This window comes from Monodon monoceros, unplaced genomic scaffold (genome assembly GCF_005190385.1).
Source record: "Monodon monoceros isolate NGI ecotype Baffin Bay Population unplaced genomic scaffold, NGI_Narwhal_1 Super_Scaffold_3, whole genome shotgun sequence".
In the NCBI taxonomy this organism is placed as follows: Eukaryota; Metazoa; Chordata; class Mammalia; order Artiodactyla; family Monodontidae; genus Monodon; species Monodon monoceros.
In genome coordinates, this window is record NW_021703780.1 from 36,467,952 (window position 1) to 36,489,853 (window position 21,902).

Sequence of the window (21,902 nt, forward strand, 5' to 3'; positions counted from 1 at the left end):
CTGCTCTTAAAATTGTTTTTCTAGGGACTTCCTTGGTGGCACAGTGGTTAAGAATCCGCCTGCCAATGCAGGGGAAAAGGCTTCGAGCCCTGGTCTGGCAAGATCCCACATGCCTCAGAGCAACTAAGCCTGTGCGCCACAACTACTGAGCCTGCACTCTAAAACCCTCGAGCCACAACTACTGAAGCCCACGTGCCTAGAGCCCGTGCTCCACAACGAGAAGCCACTGCAATGAGAAGCCCTCACACCGCAACCAAGAGTAGTCCCCGCTCGCCGCAACTAGAGAAAGTCGGCGTGCAGCAACGAAGACCCAACGCAGCCAAAAATAAAAAGTTAATTAAAAATTTTTTTCTATAAAATAAGAGCCCATTGGTTTAAAATATTTTTAATTAGAATTATTCATTTGATAGTATGCTGCAAAAAAATACTGACTTTTTAATATTTCAAACACATATTTACTCACTTACTTGTTAGTTGTGTTTGTTTACTTTTTGTGCTCATTAAAAGGCTTTTTAAAAAATAAAATTTCATTCGGGGAAGGGCCTCTGCTTTACTCATCTTAGGATTTCCCCCAGCAGAGTAAACAACATATACTGTCAACATTCAATAAATATTTATCAATTGAATTCTTTAAACATTTTTTATTCCCACTGCAAAATTAAATTATGCAACATCTGGCTAAGGAACAGGTACCACTGCACATTCCTAATGCAATTTTCCAAAAGGGAATTCCTTTCTCATTCACAGAAACTCAGAAATAATGTGCACAAGAAACAAACAGAACGGGGCAATCTAGAATTCAACTGCATTCATACATGGCTTGGGCTGCTAAAGGCAACTAAGGTTGAGAATTTAATGTCTGAAGACAGTAAGTTCTCCTAAAACCCTTGCCCCTACAATTGCGAATGAGACTGATACCCAAGATAGAAGTTTCCCTCACCTTAAGAAAGGTGAGGGCTTCCCTGGTGGCACAGTGGTTGAGAGTCCGCCTGCCGATGCAGGGGACATGGGTTCGTGCCCCGGTCCGGGAAGATCCCACATGCCGCGGAGCGGCTGGGCCCGTGAGCCATGGCCTCTGAGCCTGCGCGTCCGGAGCCTGTGCTCCACAGCAGGAGAGGCCACAACAGTGAGAGGCCGCGTACTGCAAAAAAAAAATTTAAAAAAAAAAAGAAAGCTGAGAGAAATAAATTCCAACTGAGTAAATCACCTAAAAAGGAGGGGAAAAATCTGGTTAAAAGGATCTGCCAGGAGGCAATAGCTGCCTTTCTGCCCTTGATACAGCACACTGCATCAACAGACTTAATATCCTCACACAGGTCTCTCCAGCATTATGTCACCTTCCCACTTCTACCCTTACCTTTTACTCTCAGCCATTCAAAGAAGCTGTTCAACTGCCACACCACTTGCCAGCAACAAAGGCAGTTAGAACCGCTGGATCAGCTAGGGACAACATTCTAGAACACTAGCATTAGGATCACCCCCCCTCTCTGAGATAGGAAACCTTGGGGGTGGCCACTATCATACACCGGTCTGCTTGCAGAACCTGTCTGAAGTCTAGCCACTACGGCTGAATGTTAACAAAGCACAGAACAGCACCAGCAAAAATCTGGCCCTAAAAATCTGGCTTGGTCAATCTTCATTGTTTCAAATTACACAAATGAGCCACAAGATATAACAAACTGCTTAATCCAGCCTGATTTGTAACTGAGCAGCTGTGTTTTATTGATGGAAATTGGAAGGTAAGAGTTACCAATCATATATTTAATATTATAATGGCATCTACATTGTATTTGATAAATACAGACACCCTGAAGAAGAAGTACCCTACACCCTGCCAAGCACACAATGTCAAAACAGCAAAAAATGTTAAGACTCCAGCTTATAATTAGTCATTCTACTGCCAGGGAGTTGATGGCAGGCAATTTCTGTGGGAAAAGTAATGCCTGAGCTTGGAATAAGCAGTTCTTCTCTATCAAAGAAGTGGACACTTAAGAACTGCCTCAGCCTGCTCATAAATATTTCTGTTCACTCAGAGCCAGACACCAGGTGGTCTACCTAATCTAACAGGTTTCCTAGTAGAAGGAAATGCAAGAAAAATAAAATGAAAGAAAGAATAATTGTTTTCTCATTTCCACGGTCCACTATGGGAAGTAAGCCACCTGTCCTCTTAAGATACTTTAGGATTTTCCCTCCAGGGGCTTTAAGCTCTTTGCTCCATCTCTGGAATCATAAGACTGTAATCATTATACAAGTATCATTATTTTCTAACAGAAGCCAACACACATACCATCAACTTGTTCTGTGAACCACACACACACAATTCTAGTAAGTAAATGTAAAAGGCAAAAAGTTGGAAATCAAATTCTCTCACTGGTTCTATGGCATACCCTGTTTCTGTGGTAGTTCAATAATGACTTACCTTTACTGGTGACATTCATTCTTTAAAGGAGGATTTCCATGTCTTTACCAAAAAATGAAAATTATCATAAACAGCCCCAAAAGAGTTCAGAATTACATGAGGGAGGGAGGGAGGGAGGGAGGGAGGGAGGGAGGGAGGAAAGAGAAAAACACTACTATATTGTGCTCTGCAATGTATATATTTTTAAGCTAATCATTACTATGGGACAATTTCGATTTGGTTAGGTTGAAGACAAGCTATTAAGTAAATGAGAAAACACTTTTTTTTAAAACTTCAAAGTTGAATTCCTAAGCTTTTAAAGAAAATGGATAGATCTGCACAACTACTTTATTGTTATTGATAATAATAAACAGCCCATGTTGCCAAAAATTTGAATAAAGAAAGTATCGTTAAAAATAAAATCACGGGCTTCCCTGGTGGCACAGTGGTTGAGAGTCCGCCTGCCGATGCAGGGGACATGGGTTCATGCCCTGGTCCGGGAAGATCCCACGTGCTGCGGAGCGGCTGGGCCCATGAGCCATGGCCACTGAGGCTGCGCGTCCGGAGCCTGTGCTCTGCAACGGGAGAGGCCACAACGGTGAGAGTCCCGTGTACCGCAAAAAAAAAAAAAAAAAAAAAAATCATTTGTTAAAGGTTAACAAAAATGAACAACAGCTGTATTTCTAGCTCTATGGTTTCATTAGGCTTAGGATCACATAACAAAGACCAAAAAAGTATGCCTTAGGCTAATAAATATCCAGATTTTCTTTCTAAATTGATAAAACACTTCTTAACACGTATAAAATTTAATCCAAAAGTGAGCCTGGATCCCAGATTACTTAGTCACCACAGATGAAAAAATATACATATATAATGAAGCAATCTAGTAGTCACCAACTTGGGCAAGTGATCAAACTTAGCTACTAGTACCAAGAGTAGCACGATGTAACTTTGTGGAACACCTGAAGAAGTATATGTCATCTACTGTACAAAGCAATTCTTGCAAAATAAAGTTTAAGCTGAATTTAATCATGAGGAAACCAATAAGATAAATCTGGAATACTGAACAGTGTAGAATTTGACCAAGACTCAGATTCTTCCAAAAAAGAATTTTTTTAAGTCAGGGAAAACAAAGAAATAAACCAAAAAATGGCAGAGAAACCACTGTGAATTAAAATAAAGAGACATAATCAAATGCTTTACCCTTGACTGGATCCTGGATTAAAAACAATACTTTAAAATCTGCTAAAAAAAAAAATGGGGAACAATTAGGGAAATCTGAATCAAGCCTGTGTATTAACTGCTATGAAATTGTTGATACTACTCTTAGGTATGATAATAGTATTGTGGTAACGCAAAAGGATATCCTTATTCTTAGGAAGTGCATGCTAAAGAATTTAGGGATAAAGGGTCAGGGTTACTGCAACCTGCATGCAGCAAGGTAGCAAAGAAATAGAAGAAAAGCTGATTGGTCTAAGTGAAGAATATACAAATATTCATTTTTCTAGTCTTTTAGCTCTTCTGTAGGTTTGAGATTTTTTTATTATTATTATTTTTATTTTTTTTGCAGTACGCGGGCCTCTCACTGTTGTGGCCTCTCCCGTTGCGGAGCACAGGCTCCGGACGCGCAGGCTCAGCGGCCATGGCTCACGGGCCCAGCCACTCCGCGGCATGTGGGATCTTCCCGGACCGGGGCACGAACCCGTGTCCCCTGCATCGGCAGGCGGACTCTCAACCACTGTGCCACCAGGGAAGCCCCTGTAGGTTTGAGATTTTTAAACTATAAAGTTGGGAGAAGGGAAGAATGGGGTGTCGGGGCTTCCATGTTTTCATCCAACTGCAGTACTGTGCTTTGTTTATATCCCCAAAGAACACCCACATCATCATTACTTTTCTCTCAGCACCAAAGATGATAGATAAGCAGCACAGATACAGGGCACCTGCTGGCCTGTGGTGGGGGACTATGACCCCCAAGGAGACAGGAGGAACCCCGGAGTGACGTAGGGGGACTGAAGCGGGGGAGGAGAAGTGGAGGCCAGACAAGATCGGTGCACCTGAGGCGGGAGAGATCAGGAGAGGCAGCTGGGAGGGACTCTCTAGGAAGAGCGGGAAAGGAACGGAGGGTGATCACCTGGCCCACTCGGGCAGGGAGCCTGCTGAGCTCCCAAGCCGGTTCCCCCACCTCCAAAGCCCCACCCAGGCCATGTGGATCCTGGGGGCAAAGGAGGGAGGCAGGGAAAATAAGGAGTGGCAGGTGGAAGAAGCCATCCAGGAGGAGCAGAAGAGAAGCAGAGTTCGTTTGCCTGCCTACTTGGGCCCAGGGAGTCTGCTGAGCTCCCAGGGTGATCCCCTGACCTCCAAAGCCCAATCCAGGTCACATGGCTCCTTGGGGGCATAGAAAGGAGTCTGAGGGGAGAACAGGAAAGGCAGGTGAGAGGGGACTCCGGGAGGAGTGGGTGAGGAGTGGAGGGCGACTGCCCCGCCCACTCAGGCACAAGAAGCCAGCTGAGGTCCAGGCCTCTCCCCTGCCCTCCAAGCCCCCCCTCCCACGCCACCACCCCCACCCTGGACCATATTGGTCCTGGGGGCATAGGAGGGAGGTGGGGGAGATCAGGAGAGGCCGGTGGGAGAGGTCCTCCCAGACCCCAGACTAGAGGAGCAGGAGACGAGAGGAGGGCATTTGCCGGGCCCACTCGAGCCCAGGAAGCCTGCTGGACTCCCAAGTGAGGTCCCCTGCCCTCTGAGACCAGGGGTGGGGGGCACGCCTGGGCCCCTTCTGTTCCTTGAGCCTAAGCCCCAGCCCCCACAGCCCCCAGGGCCTTTTCCAGCCCTGTGGGTCCTGAAAATTGGACCCACCCACCACCCAAACCTCACCCTTGCTTAGGCCCTGATCCACAGCCAATGCCTCCCACCTTTTCTCTTTTCCCTCCTCCTCTTTTTTACTATAGTGGTACTGATGTACCTTACAGTTGTTGATTCATCTATATTTTTTATTTTTACATTCTTGCTAGCATATCTGTTTGTTTCCTTCTCTAATTTTATTTTTCACTTCGTTATTGTTCTCTCTCTCTCTTTTTTTTTTTTTTTGGCACCCCAGGCAACTTGCAGGATCTTGATTTGCAAGCCCGGGTTGGGCGGAATCTCCTGAGTGGGACCTACAAGTCTAAACCACTGCACTAACAGAGAACCCCAGACACCAGGGAATATTCATCGGAGTGAGGTCTCATAGAGTTCCTCATCTCAGCACCAAGACCCAGCTCTGCCCAATAGCCTACAAGCTCCAGTGTTGGAAGCCTCAGGCCAAACAACCAATAAAACAGGAACACAATCCCACTCATAAAATTAAAAAAAATAAATGAGAAAGCAAAAAATATGTCACAGATGAAGGAGCACGGTAAAAACCTACAAGACCAAATAAATGAAGAGGAAACAGGCAATCTATCTGAAAAAGAATTCACAGTAGTGACAGTAAAGATGATCCAGACTCTCAAAAATAGAATGGAAGCACAGAATGAGAAAATACAAGAAAAGTTTAACAAAGATCTAGAAGAACTAAAGAACAAACAAACGAAGATGAACAACACAATAAGTGAAATGAAAAATACACTAGAAGGAATTAAGAACAGAATAACAGAGGCAGAAGCACGAGTAAGTGAGCCGGAAGACAAAATGGTGGAAATAACTGCCAAGGAGCAGAATAAAGAAAAAACAATGAAAAGAATTGAAGACAATCTCAGAGACCTCTGGTACAACACTAAACACACGAACATTCGAATTACAGGGGTCCCAGAAGAAGAACAGAAAAAGAAAGAGTCTGAGAAAATATTTGAAGAGATTACAGTGGAAAACTTCCCTAACATGGGAAAGGAAATAGTCACCCAACTCCAGGAAGCACGAAGTGTCCCATACAGGATAAACCCTAGGAAGAACACACCAAGACACACAGTAATCAAACTAACAAAAATTAAATTCAAAGAAAAAATATTAAAAGCAGCAAAGGAAAAACAAAACATAACATACAAAGGAATTCCCATAAGGTTATCAGATGATTTTTCAGTGGGAACTCTGCAGCCAAGAAAGGAGTGGCAGGATATACTTAAAGTGATAAAAGGGAAAAATGTACAACCAAGATTACTCTACCCAGCAAGGATCTCACTCAGATTCGACAGAGAAATTGAAACCTTTACAGACAAGCAAAAGCTAAGAGAATTCAGCACCACCAAACCAGCTCTACAACAAATGCTAAAGGAACTTCTCAGTGGGAAACACAAGAGAAGAAAAGGACCTACAAAAACAAACCCAAAACAATTAAGAAAACGGTGATAGGAACATATATATCGATAATTACCTTAAACGTGAATGGATTAAATGCTCCACCCAAAAGACAAAGGCTTGCTGAATGGATACAAAAACAAGACCCATATATATGCTGTCTACAAGAGACCCACTTCAGACCTAGGGATACATTCAGACTCAAAGTGAGGGGATGGAAAACGATATTCCATGCAAATGCAAATCAAAAGAAAGCTGGGGTAGCAATACTCATATCAGATAAAATAAGACTTTAAAATAAAGAATGTTACAAGAGACAAGGAAGGACACTACATAATGATCAAAGGATCAATCCAAGAATATATAACAATTATAAATATATATGCACCCAACACAGGAGCACCTCAATACATAAGGCAACTGCTAACAGCTAAAAAAGAGGAAATTGACAGTAACACAATAATAGTGGGGGACTTTAACACCTCACTTACACCAATGGACAGATCATCCAAAATGAAGATAAATAAGGAAACACAAGCTTTAAATGACACAACAGACCAGATAGATTTCATTGATATTTATAGGACAGCCCATCCAAAAACAGCAGATTACACTTTCTTCTCAAGTGCACACGGGACATTCTCCAGGATAGATCACATCTTGGGTCACAAATCAAGCCTCAGTAAATTTAAGAAAATTGAAATCATATCAAGCATCTTTTCTGACCACAACGCTATGAGATTAGAAATCAATTACAGGGAAAACAATGTAAAAAACACAACACATGGAGGCTAAACAATACGTTACTAAATAACCAAGAGATCAATGAAGAAATCAAAGAGGAAATCAAAAAATACCTAGAGACAAAATGATAATGAAAACACGACGATCCAAAACCTAAGGGATGCAGCAAGAGCAGTACTAAGAGGGAAGGTTATAGCTATACAAGCCTACCTCAAGAAACAAGAAAAATCTCAAGTAAACAATCCAACCTTAAACCTAAAGGAACTAGAGAAAGAAGAACAAACAAAACCCAAAGTCAGCAGACGGAAAGAAATCACAAAGATCAGAGCAGAAATAAATGAAATAGAAACAAAGAAAACAATAGCAAAGATCAATAAAACTAAAAGCTGGTTCTTTGAGAAGATAAACAAAATGGATAAACCCTTAGCCAGACTCATCAAGAAAGAGAGGGAGAGGACTCAAATCAATAAAATTAGAAATGAAAAAGGAGAAGTTACAACAGACACCACAGAAATAAAAAGCATCCTAAGAGACTACTACAAGCAACTATATGCCAGTAAAATGGAAAACCCTGAAGAAGTGGACAAATTCTTGGAAAGGTACAATTTTCCAAGACAGAATCAGAAAGAATTAGAAAATACAAACAGACCTATCACAAGTAATGAAATTGAAACCACAATTTAAAATCTTCCAACAAACAAAAGTCCAAGATCACATGGCTTCACAGGCAAATTCTATCAAACACTTAGAGAAGAGCTAACACCCTTCCTTCTCAAACTCTTGCAAAAAACTGCAGAGGGAGAAACACTCCCAAATTCATTCTACACAGCCACCATCACCCTGATACCAAAAACAGAAAAAGGTATCACAAAAATAGAAAATTATAGGTCAATATCACTGATGAACATAAATGCAAAAATCCTGAACAAATTACTAGCAAACAGACTCCAACAGCACATTAAAAGGATCATACACCATGAAAAACTGGGATTTATCCCAGGGATGCAAGGATTCTTCAATATACACAAATCAATCAATGTGATACACCACATTAACAAATTAAGAAATAAAAACCATATGATCATCTTAATAGATGCAGAAAAAGCTTTTGACAAAATTCAACACCCATTTATGATAAAAACTCTCCAGAAAACAGGCATAGAGGGGCCCTACCTCAACATAATAAAGACCATATATGACAAACTCACAGCAAGCATCATACTCAATGGTGAAAAACTGAAAGCATCTCCCTTAGGATCAGGAACAAGACAAGGAGATCCACTCTCCCCATGCTTATTCAACATAGTTTTGGAAGTCCTAGCCACAGCAATCAGAGAAGAAAAAGAAATAAAAGGAATACAAATTAGAAAAGAAGAAGTAAAACTGCCACTATTTGCCGATGCCATGATACTATACATAGAAAACCCTAAAGATGCCACCAGAAAACTACTAGAACTACTCAATGAATTTGGTAAGGTTGCAGGATAGAAAACTAATGCACAGAAATCTCTGGCATTCCTATAACCCAAAAATGAAAAATCTGAAAGAGAAATTAAGGAAACACTCCCATTTACCACTGCAACGAAAAGAATAAAATACCTAGGAATAAACCTACCTAGGGAGACAAAAGACCTGTATGCAGAAAACTATAAAACACTGATGAAAAAAAATCAAAGATGACATAAACAGATGGAGTAATATACCATGCTCTTGGATTGGAAGAATCAATATTGTGAAAATGACTATACTACCCAAAGCAATCTACAGATTCAATGCAATCCCTATCAAACTACCAAAGCCATTCTTCACAGAATTAGAACAAAAAATCTTACAATTCGTATGGAAACACAAAAGACCCGAATAGCCAAAGTAATCTTGAGAAAGAAAAATGGAGTTGGAGGAATCAGACTTCATGACTTCAAACTATACCACAAAGCTACAGTAATCAAGACAATATGGTACTGGCCCAAATACAGAAATACAGATCAATGGTACAGGATAGAATGCCCAGAGATAAACCCATGCACATATGGGCACCTAATTTGTGACAAAGGACGCAAGAAATACAATGGAGAAAAGACAGTCTCTTCAATAAGTGGTGCTGGGAAAACTGCACAGCTACATGTAAAAGAATGAAATTAGAACACTCCCTAACACCATACACAAAAATAAACTCAAAATGGATTAAAGACTTAAATGTAAAGCCGGACACTATAAAACTTTTAGAGGAAAACATAGGAAAAACACTGACATAAATCACAGCAAGATCTTTTTTGACCCACCTCCTAGAGTAACATAAACAAAAACAAAAAATTTTTAATGGGGCTTAATTAAACTTAAAAGCTTTTGCACAGCAAAGGAAATCACAAACAAGACAAAAAGACAACTCTCAGAATGGGAGAAAATATTTCCAAATGAAACAACAAAGGATTAACCTCCAAAATATACAAATACCTCATGGAGCTCAATATCCAAAAAACAAACAACCCAATCCAAAAATGGGCAGAAGACCGAAATAAATATTTCTCCAGAGAAGATATACAGATTGCCAACAAACACATGAAAGGATGCTCAACATCACTAATCATTAGAGAAATGCAAATCAAAACTACAATGACGTATCACCTCACACCAGTCAGAATGGCCATCATCAAAAAAACCTACAAACAATAAATGCTGGAGAGGGTGTGGAGAAAAGAGAACCCTCTTGCACTGTTGGTGGGAATGTAAATTGATACAGCCACTATGGAGAACAGTATGGAGATTCCTTAAAAAAATAAAAATAGAACTACCATACAACCCAGCAATCCCACTACTGGGCATATACCCTGAGAAAACCATAATTCAAAGAGTCATGTACCACAATGTTCATTACAGCTCTATTTACAATAGCCAGGACATGGAAGCAACCTAAGTGTCCATCGACAGATGAACAGATAAAGAAGATGTGGCACATATATACAATGGAGTATTACTCAGCCATAAAAGGAAACGAAATTGAGTTATTTGTAGTGAGGTGGATGGACCTAGAGTCTGTCATACAGAGTGAAGTAAGTCAGAAAAAGAAAAACAAATACCGTATGCTAACACATATATATGGAATCTAAAAAAAAAAAGGTTACAAAGAACCTAGGGGCAGGACAGGAGTAAAGACACAGACCTACTAGAGAATGGACTTGAGGACATGGGGAGGGCGAAGGGTAAGCTTGAACAAAGTGAGAGAGTGGCATGGACATACATACACTACCAAATGTAAAATTGACAGCTAGTGAGAAGCAGCCGCACAGCACAGGGAGATCAGCTCGGTGCTTTGTGACCACCTAGAGGGGTGGGATAGGGAGGGTGGCAGGGAGGGAGACGCAAGAGGAAAGAGATATGGAGATATATGTATAGGTATAGCTGATTCGCTTTGTTATAAAGCAGTAACTAACACACCATTGTAAAGCAATTATACTCCAATAAAGGTGTTAAAAAAGAAACAAAATTGAGTTATCTGTAGTGAGGTGGATGGACCTAGTGTCTGTCATACAGAGTGAAGTAGGTCAGAAAAAGAAAAACCAAATACGGTATGCTGCATATATATGGAATCTTTAAATAAAAAAATGGTACTGATGAACCTAGTTGCAGGGCAGGAATAAAGAGACAGGCATAGAGTATGGACTTGATGACACGGGGTGGGAGGGCGAAGCTGAGGCAAAGTAAGAGTAGCATCGACATATATACACTACCGAATGTAAAACAGTTGGCTGGTGGGAAGCAGCAGCATAGCACAGGGAGATCTGCTTGGTGCTTTGTGATGATGACACAGAGGGGTAGGATAGGGAGGGTGGGAGGGAGGCTCAAGACGGAGGGGATATGGAGACAAGTGTATGCATATGGCTGATTCGCTTTGCTGTGTAACAGAAACTAACACAGTATTGTGAAGCAATTATACTCCAATAAAGATCTATTAAAAAAAAAACAACGCAATCACAAGTCCTAAGGGGATCTTCCTTCACAAGAAAGAGCCTCCACAGACACACAGAAGGGAAATGCCTCTCCCATGAGTCAAGGGGCTGAGTTCTAGAAACCAATGACAAGACATGCTTTTAAGAATCAGGGCTATTCCTTGTAACTCTGACGGTTTCCACAGCCACTCTTGCAGGAAGAAATACTCAAGCCTGCAGAACTTACAAGACATTGGGTTCTAATGAAGCCAGCTATCCTTGGTGGAAACTGATTCTCAGGAATACAAACTCTTGTCCCCGGTTCATCTCTTAAGAGACTAAAAAGCCTATACCCAGCTCAAGGACACTTGTCATGCCCAGAATCATTCTTTCCACATCAAGTGAAACAACAAGCTTCACTTCCAAGTCTACAACTACTTAGACCAAGAATCAGCTACCTGAAGTAAGGCTAGACATAATGGAAGAGGCCAGGAAGACCGGGTAAAGAGGAATGCTGGTTAGACTGGCACTGTCTAAAATAGGTGTCACTGGCCACGTGTGGCTATTAGGCACTTGGAATTTGTTCAGTCTGAATTGAGATGTGCTGTAAGTATAAAATATACATCAAATTTCACAGACTTGTTATGAAGAAAAGAATGTAAAATATCTCATTAATAATTTTATATTGATTATATTTTGTAGTATTTCATATATATTGGATTAAAATAAAGTTAATTGCACCTTGTTTGTTTTGGTTACTTTTTAAAATATGGCTACTAGAAAATTTTAAATTACATGTTGCTCATATTATATTCTTATTGGATAGCACTGGCACTATAACCAAAAAGAGAGCTCGATAAAATCATCAGCAACTTTATTAGTGGCAGTTACCATATTTCAAGGATATGCTAACTACTTCAAATACAGTATTTCTTTTAGTCTCCTCACAGCTTTAAGAAATACATACCCCGGGACTTCCCTGGTGGTCCAGTGGGTAAGATTCCGTGCTCCCAATGCAGGGGGCCCGGGTTCAATCCCTGGTCAGGAAACTAGATCTCGCATGCATGCTGCAACTAAGAAGCCCAAATGCCGCAACCAGGAAGCCCGCATGCTGCAACTAAAAGATCCTGCACGCGGCAATGAAGATCCCACGTGTTGCAACTAAGACCCGGACAGCCTAAATAAATAAATAAAATTAATATTTTTAAAAAAAAGAAAGAAAGAAAGAAATACACACCCTGATTCAAGGAAAGGAAAATCTGGCTTGTTAGGGAAGGAGAGGAGACAGGAAACGAAACAAAACAAAACCCTACTCCAAATCACAGAGCAACTAAATACCAGAACAGGGATTTGAATTCAAACCTTCTGATTCCAGACCTTAAGACCAGATACCCTATGCCAAAATGTTGTCCCGGGACCAGCATTATCACCTGAGACCTTGTTAGAAATGAAAGCTCCCAGGCTACACACCAAGCCTACAGAATAAAACTCTGGAGGTGGGGCTTAGTAGTCTGTATTTTAACAAGCCCTTCAGATGATGCTGATTCAGCCCAAAAGTTTGAGAACTACTAGGGCTTCCCTGGTGATGCAGTGGTTAAGAATCTGCCTGCCAATGCAGCAGACACAGGTTCAAGCCCTGGTCCGGGAAGATGACACATGCCAGCGGAGGAACTAAGCCCGTGCGATGCAACTACTGAGCCTGTGCTCTAGAGCCCACGAGCCACAACTACTGAGCCTGCATGCCACAACTACTTAAGCCTGCGCACCTAGAGCCCATACTCCACAACCAGAGAAGCCACCACAATGAGAAGCCCGCAGCTGCAACGAAGAGTAGGCCCCATTCACAACTAGAGAAAGCACGCACGCAAAAACGAAGACCCAATGCAGCCAATCAATCAATCAATCAATCAATAAATAAATAAATTTATTTTTTTTAAAAAGTCTGGGAACTACTGTCCTGAGCTATACTGGTAACAGCCAATCAAATCATCCTAAATGAGGATAACTATAAGAAGTCTGAGAAAAGGGTAGTCCCTGTTACTGTGTCTTTTGCTGAAGCTCTTCTTGAGACCTTCTCTATCTGGTAGCACTGAGACTCTGCAGTAACATCCTGACTTCCCAGAGCATCCCTTCAACAAGCCCATCATCTAGGACAGCTTTTCATTTCATTTAACATCCAGATAGATTGAAGATTTAAATGCAAATAAAAACACAAAAGTACTAGCAAAAATATATATAGTTTTCTTTAATGATATCAGGGTGAAAGCCTAAGTATGACCTTAACTCCGACACTGTAAAAGACTGATTGACTCAATAATACAACAACAACAACAAAAAAATCTGAATTGCACAAAAACACCATGAGCAAGTTTTAAAAATAAAAACAACTGGAGCAGAGTGATTTTTGCAACAAATATCACAAAGGGTTAAGTTATTAGTCTATAAAAAGGATCCCTACAAATCAAAAGAAAAAGAACCACCCAAGAGATAAATGCCTCTCCAAAATTAACTAATTAAAACAGATGAGTCACAAGAAAATGCAAATGTTAAAATTTCACTCATAGTAAGAAGAATGAAAATTAAAATGAGATTTTTTTTTCCTTCACTTTTAAGACTGGCAAAGATCAAATGGTTTGAAGTCATGTCTAAAGGTAAGCTTCAAATATTGCTGCCCCACCCCCATGCCTTCTGCAATTCAGTTTGTGGTCATTTCATTCAGGAATTACTTAGGCCAAAAAACCTTAATTTCACATGTGATTTGACCTCTCTCTCTCTGTTTCTCTCTCCCCCTTTCCCTCCTCCCCCACATCTGATCTGACAGCAATCCTGCCAAGTCCACCTTCAAAGAAGGATTCCAAATTCAACTACCTTTCATCATCTTTACTGTCATCACTCTGATCCAAGCCATTGTGAACTCTCCCTGGATTACTACAGTAACCTCCTCACTGCCCTTGCTCCTGTCGCCCAGTCATTTCTTAACAGAAAAGAATCACTCTAGGTGCTAAAGCGCACAGCAGATTATATCACCACTCTGCTCAAACCCTTCAAATGGATTTTCATCTCATTCAGTAAAAACTAGTCTTTATCGTGATACACAAGCGGTTACATGACCTGAGCCCCTTACCCCTTGACTTCATCCCCACTACTCACCGTTTGCTCTCTTTGCTGCTGTCACACTGGCTCCCTTGCTGTCATTAAACACTGAGAACACTGCTGCCTCTGGATCTCTGCACTTGTGTTCACTCTGCCTAGGATGCTCATCTCCTAGATATCTAGATATCTAGCTACCTCACATCCCTCAGATTTTTATTTAAAAGGCCTTCTCTGGTCACCCTGTCTAAAACTTTACTCTCCAACCCTGACACTTCATATACTGTTTTGAAGGCATCCCCACATTGATTCATAGCATCCAAAGATGCTACGAAAGTCTGGCTATCTCACTCTCCTTAACTAGGGAACCTGGTGTGAAATTTCTTTTGGAAGCATTTTTTTTAATCTGCTGAGTTATGACATTTTATCTTGTATGGTAACAAATTTTATCTTACCTCATTTACCTTGTTATTTGGTGTGGGTCCACTGACTTTGAAAATCTCAGTCTTGAGGAGATTGGTTCAAGATGGCAGAGTAGAAAGACATGCGCTCACTCCCTCTTGTGAGAGAACAGGAATCACAACTAACTGTTGAACAATCACCAACAGGAAGACACTGGAGCTCACCAAAGAAGATATCCCACATCCAAAGAAGTCACAATGAGATGGTAGGAGGGGCACAATCACAATAAAATCAAATCCCATAACCGCTGGGTGGGTGACTCACAAACTGCAGAACACTTATACCACAGAAGCCCACCCACTGCAGTGAAGGTTCTGAGCCCTACATAAGGCTTCCCAACCCGCGGGTCCGGCAACGGGAGGAGGAATTCCCAGAGAATCAGACTTTCAAGGCTAGTGTGATTTGATTTCAGGACTTCGACAGGACTGGGGGAAACAGAGACTCTACTCTTGGAAGGCACACACAAAGTAGCGTGTGCATCGGGACAAAGGGTAAGGAGCAGTGACCCCATAGTAGACTGAACCAGACCTACCTGGTAGTGTTGGAGAGTCTCCTGCAGAGTCAGGGGGTGGCTGTGGCTCACCACGGGGACAAGGACACTGGCAGCAGAAGTTGTGGGAAGTACTCCTTGGGACAATCCCTCCCGAAGCCTGCCATTCGCCCCACCAAAGAACCTGCAGCCTGCAGTGCTGGGTAGCCTCATGCCAAACAACCAACAGGGAGGGAACCCAGCCCCACCCATCAGCAGTCAAGCAGATTAAAGTTTTACTGAGCTCGGCCCACCAGAGCAACACCCAGCTCTAGCCACCACGAGTCCCTCCCATCAGGAAGCTTGCACAAGCCTCTTAGCCTCATCCACCAGAGGGCAGACAGCAGAAGCAAGAAGAACTACAATCCTATAGCCTGTGGAACGAAAACCACATTCACAGATAGACAAAATGAAAAGGCAGAGGGCTATGTACCAGATGAAGGAACAAGATACAACCCCAGAAGAACAATTAAATGAAGTGGAGATGGGCAACCTTCCAGAAAAAGAATTCAGAATAATGATAGTGAAGGTGATTCAGGACCTTGGAAAAAGGATGGAGGCAAAGATCAAGAAGATGCAAGAAATGTTTAACAAAGACCTAGAAGAAGTAAAGAACAAACAGAGATGAACAATACAGTAACTGAAATGAAAAACACTCCAGAAGGAATCAACAGCAGAATAACTGAGGCAGAAGAAGGGATAAGTGACCTGGAAGACAGAATGGTGAAATTCATTGCCGCGGAACATATAAGGAAAAAAGAATGAAAAGAAATGAAGACAGCCTAAGAGACCTCTGGGACAAGATTAAATGCACCAACATTCACATTATAGGGGTCCCAGAAGGAGGAGAGAGAGAGAAAGGACCCGAGAAAATATTTGAAGATATTATAGTTGAAAACTTCCCTAACATGGGAAAGGAAATAGCCACCCAAGTCCAGGAAGCACAAAGAGTCCTAGGCAGGGTAAACCCAAAGAGAAACACGCTGAGACACACAGTAATCAAGACAGAAATTAAAGACAAAGAAAAATTATTAAAAGCAACAAGGGAAAAATGACAAACAACATACAAGGGAACTCCCATAAGGTTAACAAATGATTTCTCAGCAGAAACTCTACAAGCCAGAAGGGAGTGGCATGATATATTTAAAATGATGAGCGGGAACAACCTACAACCAAGATTACTCTACTCAGCAAGGATCTCATTCAGATTTGATGGACAAATCAAAAGCTTTACAGACAAGCAAAAACTAAGAGAATTCAGCACCACCAAACCAGCTCTACAACAAATGCTAAAGGAACTTCTCTAAGTGGGAAACACAAGAGAAGAAGAGGACCTACAAAAACAAAACAATTAAGAAAATGGTCATAGGAACATACATATCAATAATTACCTTAAACGCGAATAGATTAAATGCCTCAAGCAAAAGACACAGACTGGCTGAATGGATACAAAAACAAGACCCATATATATGCTGTCTGCAAGAGACCCACTCCAGACCTAGGGACACATTCAGACTGAAACTTGAGGGGATGGAAAACGATATTCCATGCAAATGCAAATCAAAAGAAAGCTGGAGTAGCAATACTCATATCAGATAAAATAGATTTTAAAATAAAGAATGTTAAAAGAGACAAGGAAGGACACCACATAATGATCAAGGGATCAATCCAAGAAGAAGATATAACAATTATAAATATATATGCACCCAACATAGCAGCACCTCAATACATAAGACAAATGCTAACAGCTAGAAAAGAGGAAATCGACAGTAACACAATAATACTGGGGGACTTTAACACCTCACTTACACCAGTGGACAGATCATCCAGACGGAAAATTAATAAGGAAACACAACCTTTAAATGACACAATATACCAGACAGATTTAATTGACATTTGTAGGACATTCCATCTAAAAACATCAGATTACACTTTCTTTTCAAGTGCACATGGAACATTCTCCAGGATAGATCATATCCTAGGTCACAAATCAAGCCTCAGTAAATTTTAAAAAATTGAAATCATATCAAGCATCTTTTCTGAACACAACGCTATGAGATTAGAAATCAATTACAGGGGAAAAAACATTAAAAACACAAACACATGGTGGCTAAGCAATACATTACTAAATAAGCAAGAGATCACTGAAGAAATCAATGAGGAAATCAAAAAATACCTAGTAGCAAATGACAACGAAAACATGACGATCCAAAACCTATGGGATGCAGCAAAAGCAGCTCTAAGAGGGAAGTTTATAGCAATTCAATCTCACCCAAGAAACAAAAAACATCTCAAATAAACAATCTAACCTTACACCTAAAGGAACTAGAGAAAGAAGAACAAACAAAACCCAAAGTTAACAGAAGGAAAGAAATCATAAAGTCAGAGCAGAAATAAATGAAATAGAAACAAAGAAAACAATGGCAAAGATCAATAAAATTAAAAGCTGGTTCTTTGAGAAGATAAACAAAATTGATAAACCTTTACCCAGACTCGTCAAGAAAAAGAGGGAGAGGACTCAAATCAATAAAATTAGAAGTCAAAAAGGAGAAGTTACAATGGACAACACAGAAATACAAAGCATCCTAAGACACTACTATAAGCAACTCTATGTCAATAAAATGGACAACCATGAAGAAATGGGTAAATTCTTAGAAAGGTATAAGCTTCCAAGACTAAACCAGGAAGAACCAAAAAACATGAACAGACCAAGCACAAGTAATGAAATTGAAACTGTGATTAAAAATCTTCCAACAGGGCTTCCCTGGTGGCGCAGTGGTTAAGAGTCCACCTGCCGATGCAGGGGACACGGGTTCATGCCCCGGTCCGGGAAGATCCCACATGCCGCGGAGCGGCTGGGCCCGTGAGCCACGGCCGCTGAGCCTGCGTGTCCGGAGCCTGTGCTCCGCAACGGGAGAGGCCACAACAGTTAGAGGCGCGCATACCGCAAAAAAAAAAAAAAAAAAAAATCTTCCAACAAACAAAAGTCCAGGCCCAGATGTTTTCACAGGTGAATTGTATCAAACATTTAGAGAAGAGCTAACACCCATCCTTCTCAAACTCTTCCAAAAAATTGCAGAGGAAGGAATACTCCCAAACTCATTCTATGAGGCCACCATCACCCTGATACCAAAACCAGACAAAGATACTACAAAAAAAGAAAATTACAGACCAATATCACTGATGAATATAGATGAAAAATACTCAACAAAATACTAGCAAACAGAATCCAACAACACATTAAAAGGATCATACACGATAATCAAGTGGGATTTATCCCAGGAATGCAAGGATTCTTCAATGTACGCAAATCAATGTGATACACCATACTAACAAACTGAAGAAGAAATACCATTATGATCATCTCAGTAGATGCAGAAAAGGCATTTGACAAAATTCAACACCCATTTATGATATAAACTCTCCAGAAAGTGGGCACAGAGGGAACGGATCTCAACATAATAAAGGCCACATACAACAAACCCACAGCAAACATTATACTCAATGGAGAAAAACTGAGAGCACCTCCTCTAAGTTCAGGAACAAGACAAGGATGTCCACTATTGCCACTATTATTCAATATAGTCTTGGAAGTCCTAACCACAGCAATCAGAGAAGAAAAGAAATAAAAGGAATACAAACTGGAAAAGAAGAAGTAAAACTGTCACTGCAGATGACATGATACCATACACAGATAATCCTAAAGATGCCACCAGAATACTAACAGGGCTAATCAATGAATCTGGTAAAGCTGCAGGATACAAAATTAATGCACAGAAATCTCTTGCATTCCTATACACTAACAACAAAAGATCAGAAAGAGAAAATAAGCAAACAATCCAATTCACAATTGCAACAAAAAGAATAAAATACCTAGGAATAAACCTACCTAAAGGAGGTAAAAGACCTGTATTCAGAAAACTGTAAGACACTGATGAAAGAAATCAAAGGTGATACCAACAGATGGAGAGATATACCATGTTCTTGGATTGGAAGAATCAATATTGTGAAAATGACTATACTACCCAAAGCAATCTACAGATTCAATGCAATCCCTATCAAATTACCAATGGCATTTTTTATAGAACTAGAACAAAAAATCTTAAAATTTGTATGGAGACACAAAAGACCCCGAATAGCCAAAGCAGTCTTGAGGGGAAAAAACAGATCTGGAGGAATCAGACTCCCTGACTTCAGACTATACTACAAAGCTACAGTAATCAAGACAATATGGTACTGGCACAAAAACAGAAATATAGATCAATGGAATGTGATAGAAAGCCCAGAGATAAACCCACGTACCTATGGTCAACTAATCTATGACAAAGGAGGCAAGGATATACATGGAGAAAAGACAGTCTCTTCAATAAGTGGTGCTGGGAAAACTGCACAGCTACACATAAAAGAGTGAAATTAGAACACTCCCTAACACCATACACAAAAATAAACTCAAAATGGATTAGAGACCTAAATGTAAGACCAGACACTATAAAACTCTTAGAGGAAAACACAGGAAGAACACTCTTTGACATAAATCACAGCAAGATCTTTTTTGATTCACCTCCTAGAGTAATGGAAATAAAAACAAAAATAAACAAATGGGACCTAATGAAACTTAAAAGCTTTTGCAAAGGAAAGGAAACTACAAACAAGACAAAAAGACAACCCTCAGAATGGGAAAAAATATTTGCAAACGAATCAATGGACAAAGGATTAATCTCCAAAATACATAAACAGCTCATGCAGCTCAATATTAAAAAAACAAACAACCCAATCCAAAAATGGGCAGAAGACCTAAATAGACATTTCTCCCAAGAGGACATACAGATGGCTAAGAAGCACATGAAAAGCTGCTCAACATCACCAATTATTAGAGAAGTGTAAAAACTACAATAAGGTTATCACCTCACACCAGTTAGAATGGGCATCATCAGAAAATCTACAAACAACAAACGCTGGAGAGGGTGTGGAGAAAAGGGAACCCTCTTGCACTGCTGGTGGGAATGTAAATTGATACAGCCACTATAGAGAACAGTATGGAGGTTCCTTAAAAAACTAAAAATAGAATTACCATATGACCCAGCAATCCCACTACTGGGCATATACCCAGATAAAACCATAATTCAAAAAGACACATACACCCCAATGTTCACTGCAGCACTATTCACAATAGCCAGGTCATGGAAGCAACCTAAATATCCATCGACAGACAAGTGGATAAAGAAGATATGGTACACATACAGAATGGAGTATTACTCAGCCATAAAAAGGAACAAAACTGGGTCATTTGCAGAGACGTGGATGGACCTAGACACTGTCATACAGAGTGAAGTAAGTCAGAAAGAGAAAAACAAGTATCGTATATTAACACATATATGTGGAATCTAGAAAAACGGTACAGATGAACCAGTTTGCAAGGCAGAAAGAGACACAGATGTAGAGAACAAACATATGGACACCAAGTGGGGGAAGCAGGGGTGAGGGGGGTGGGTGGTATGAATTGGGAGACTGGGGTTGACATATATACACTAATATGTATAAAATAGATAACTAATAAGAACCTGCTGTATAAAAAAATTAAATTCAATTCACAAAAGGAAAATCTCAGCCTTTAACAATGGAAATTTTCATTATTACTTTGACTCTCCTTACATTTTTTTCTGCTTCCTCTTTTTGGAACTCCTGTTAGACAAAGTTTCTGAGGGAAAATAATTTTGAATTTAGACCCTTATACTCTGTCAAACAGCATTCACACCAAAGAGCAAAACACTAACATGGCTCTCAAATTTACCACATGGATATTTTTGATAACAATACCATAGCATGCTCTCCAACAACAACAACAAAAGTGATCCTCATCAGTAGGAAGAAAGAGTTGTAAGGGGGAAAAAAAAGTTAAACTTACAGTTATGTATTAGTTGATCACTATTTTTGTTGTTTTTAACCAAGCAAATAGCTAATTCCAAAGAAACATGATTATTGAAAAGCTTTTGGTGCCTTTATCTAATATAATAGCATCTCAAATTTAACATGTCCAGAACTCAACTCCTCATTTTCCCATCAAAAGTGCTTCTCTGGCAGCCTTCTTCATCTCAATAAGGGAGTCATCTTTAACTCTACCCAAAAAATCCTCTCAGATCTAACTTCAAAGTAGATACCGAAAGTACTAACAATTCCTCCCAGCTCCACAGTCCTGGTCCACACTATCATGATCTCAAACTTGAATTACTGTATTAATCTCCTAAATGGTCTTTTTGCATCCTCCTTTACCCCCATATAGCAGCCCAGGTAACCCTTTTTAAACAAAGTCTGGTCACATCACTACTCTGATGTGATCAAACAAACCTTACTCTACACTGACTTCCCATCTCATCCAGAGTAAAAAGCCTACAATGGCCTCAAGACTCAAGCCTCTTATTACTTCTGACTCCAGCTTTTACTACTCTTTCGCTGTGCACCAGCCAACACTGGCATCTTTGCT

The 21,902-nt window shown here is 40.4% G+C and overlaps 1 protein-coding gene across 1 annotated transcript in view; it reads right to left on the reverse strand.

Annotated features, from left to right (window-relative positions):
* ZFAND3 (zinc finger AN1-type containing 3) overlaps positions 1 to 21,902 on the reverse strand; it is a 320,181-nt gene that overhangs the window by 141,793 nt on the left and 156,486 nt on the right. The gene's annotated exons all lie outside the window — the stretch shown is intronic.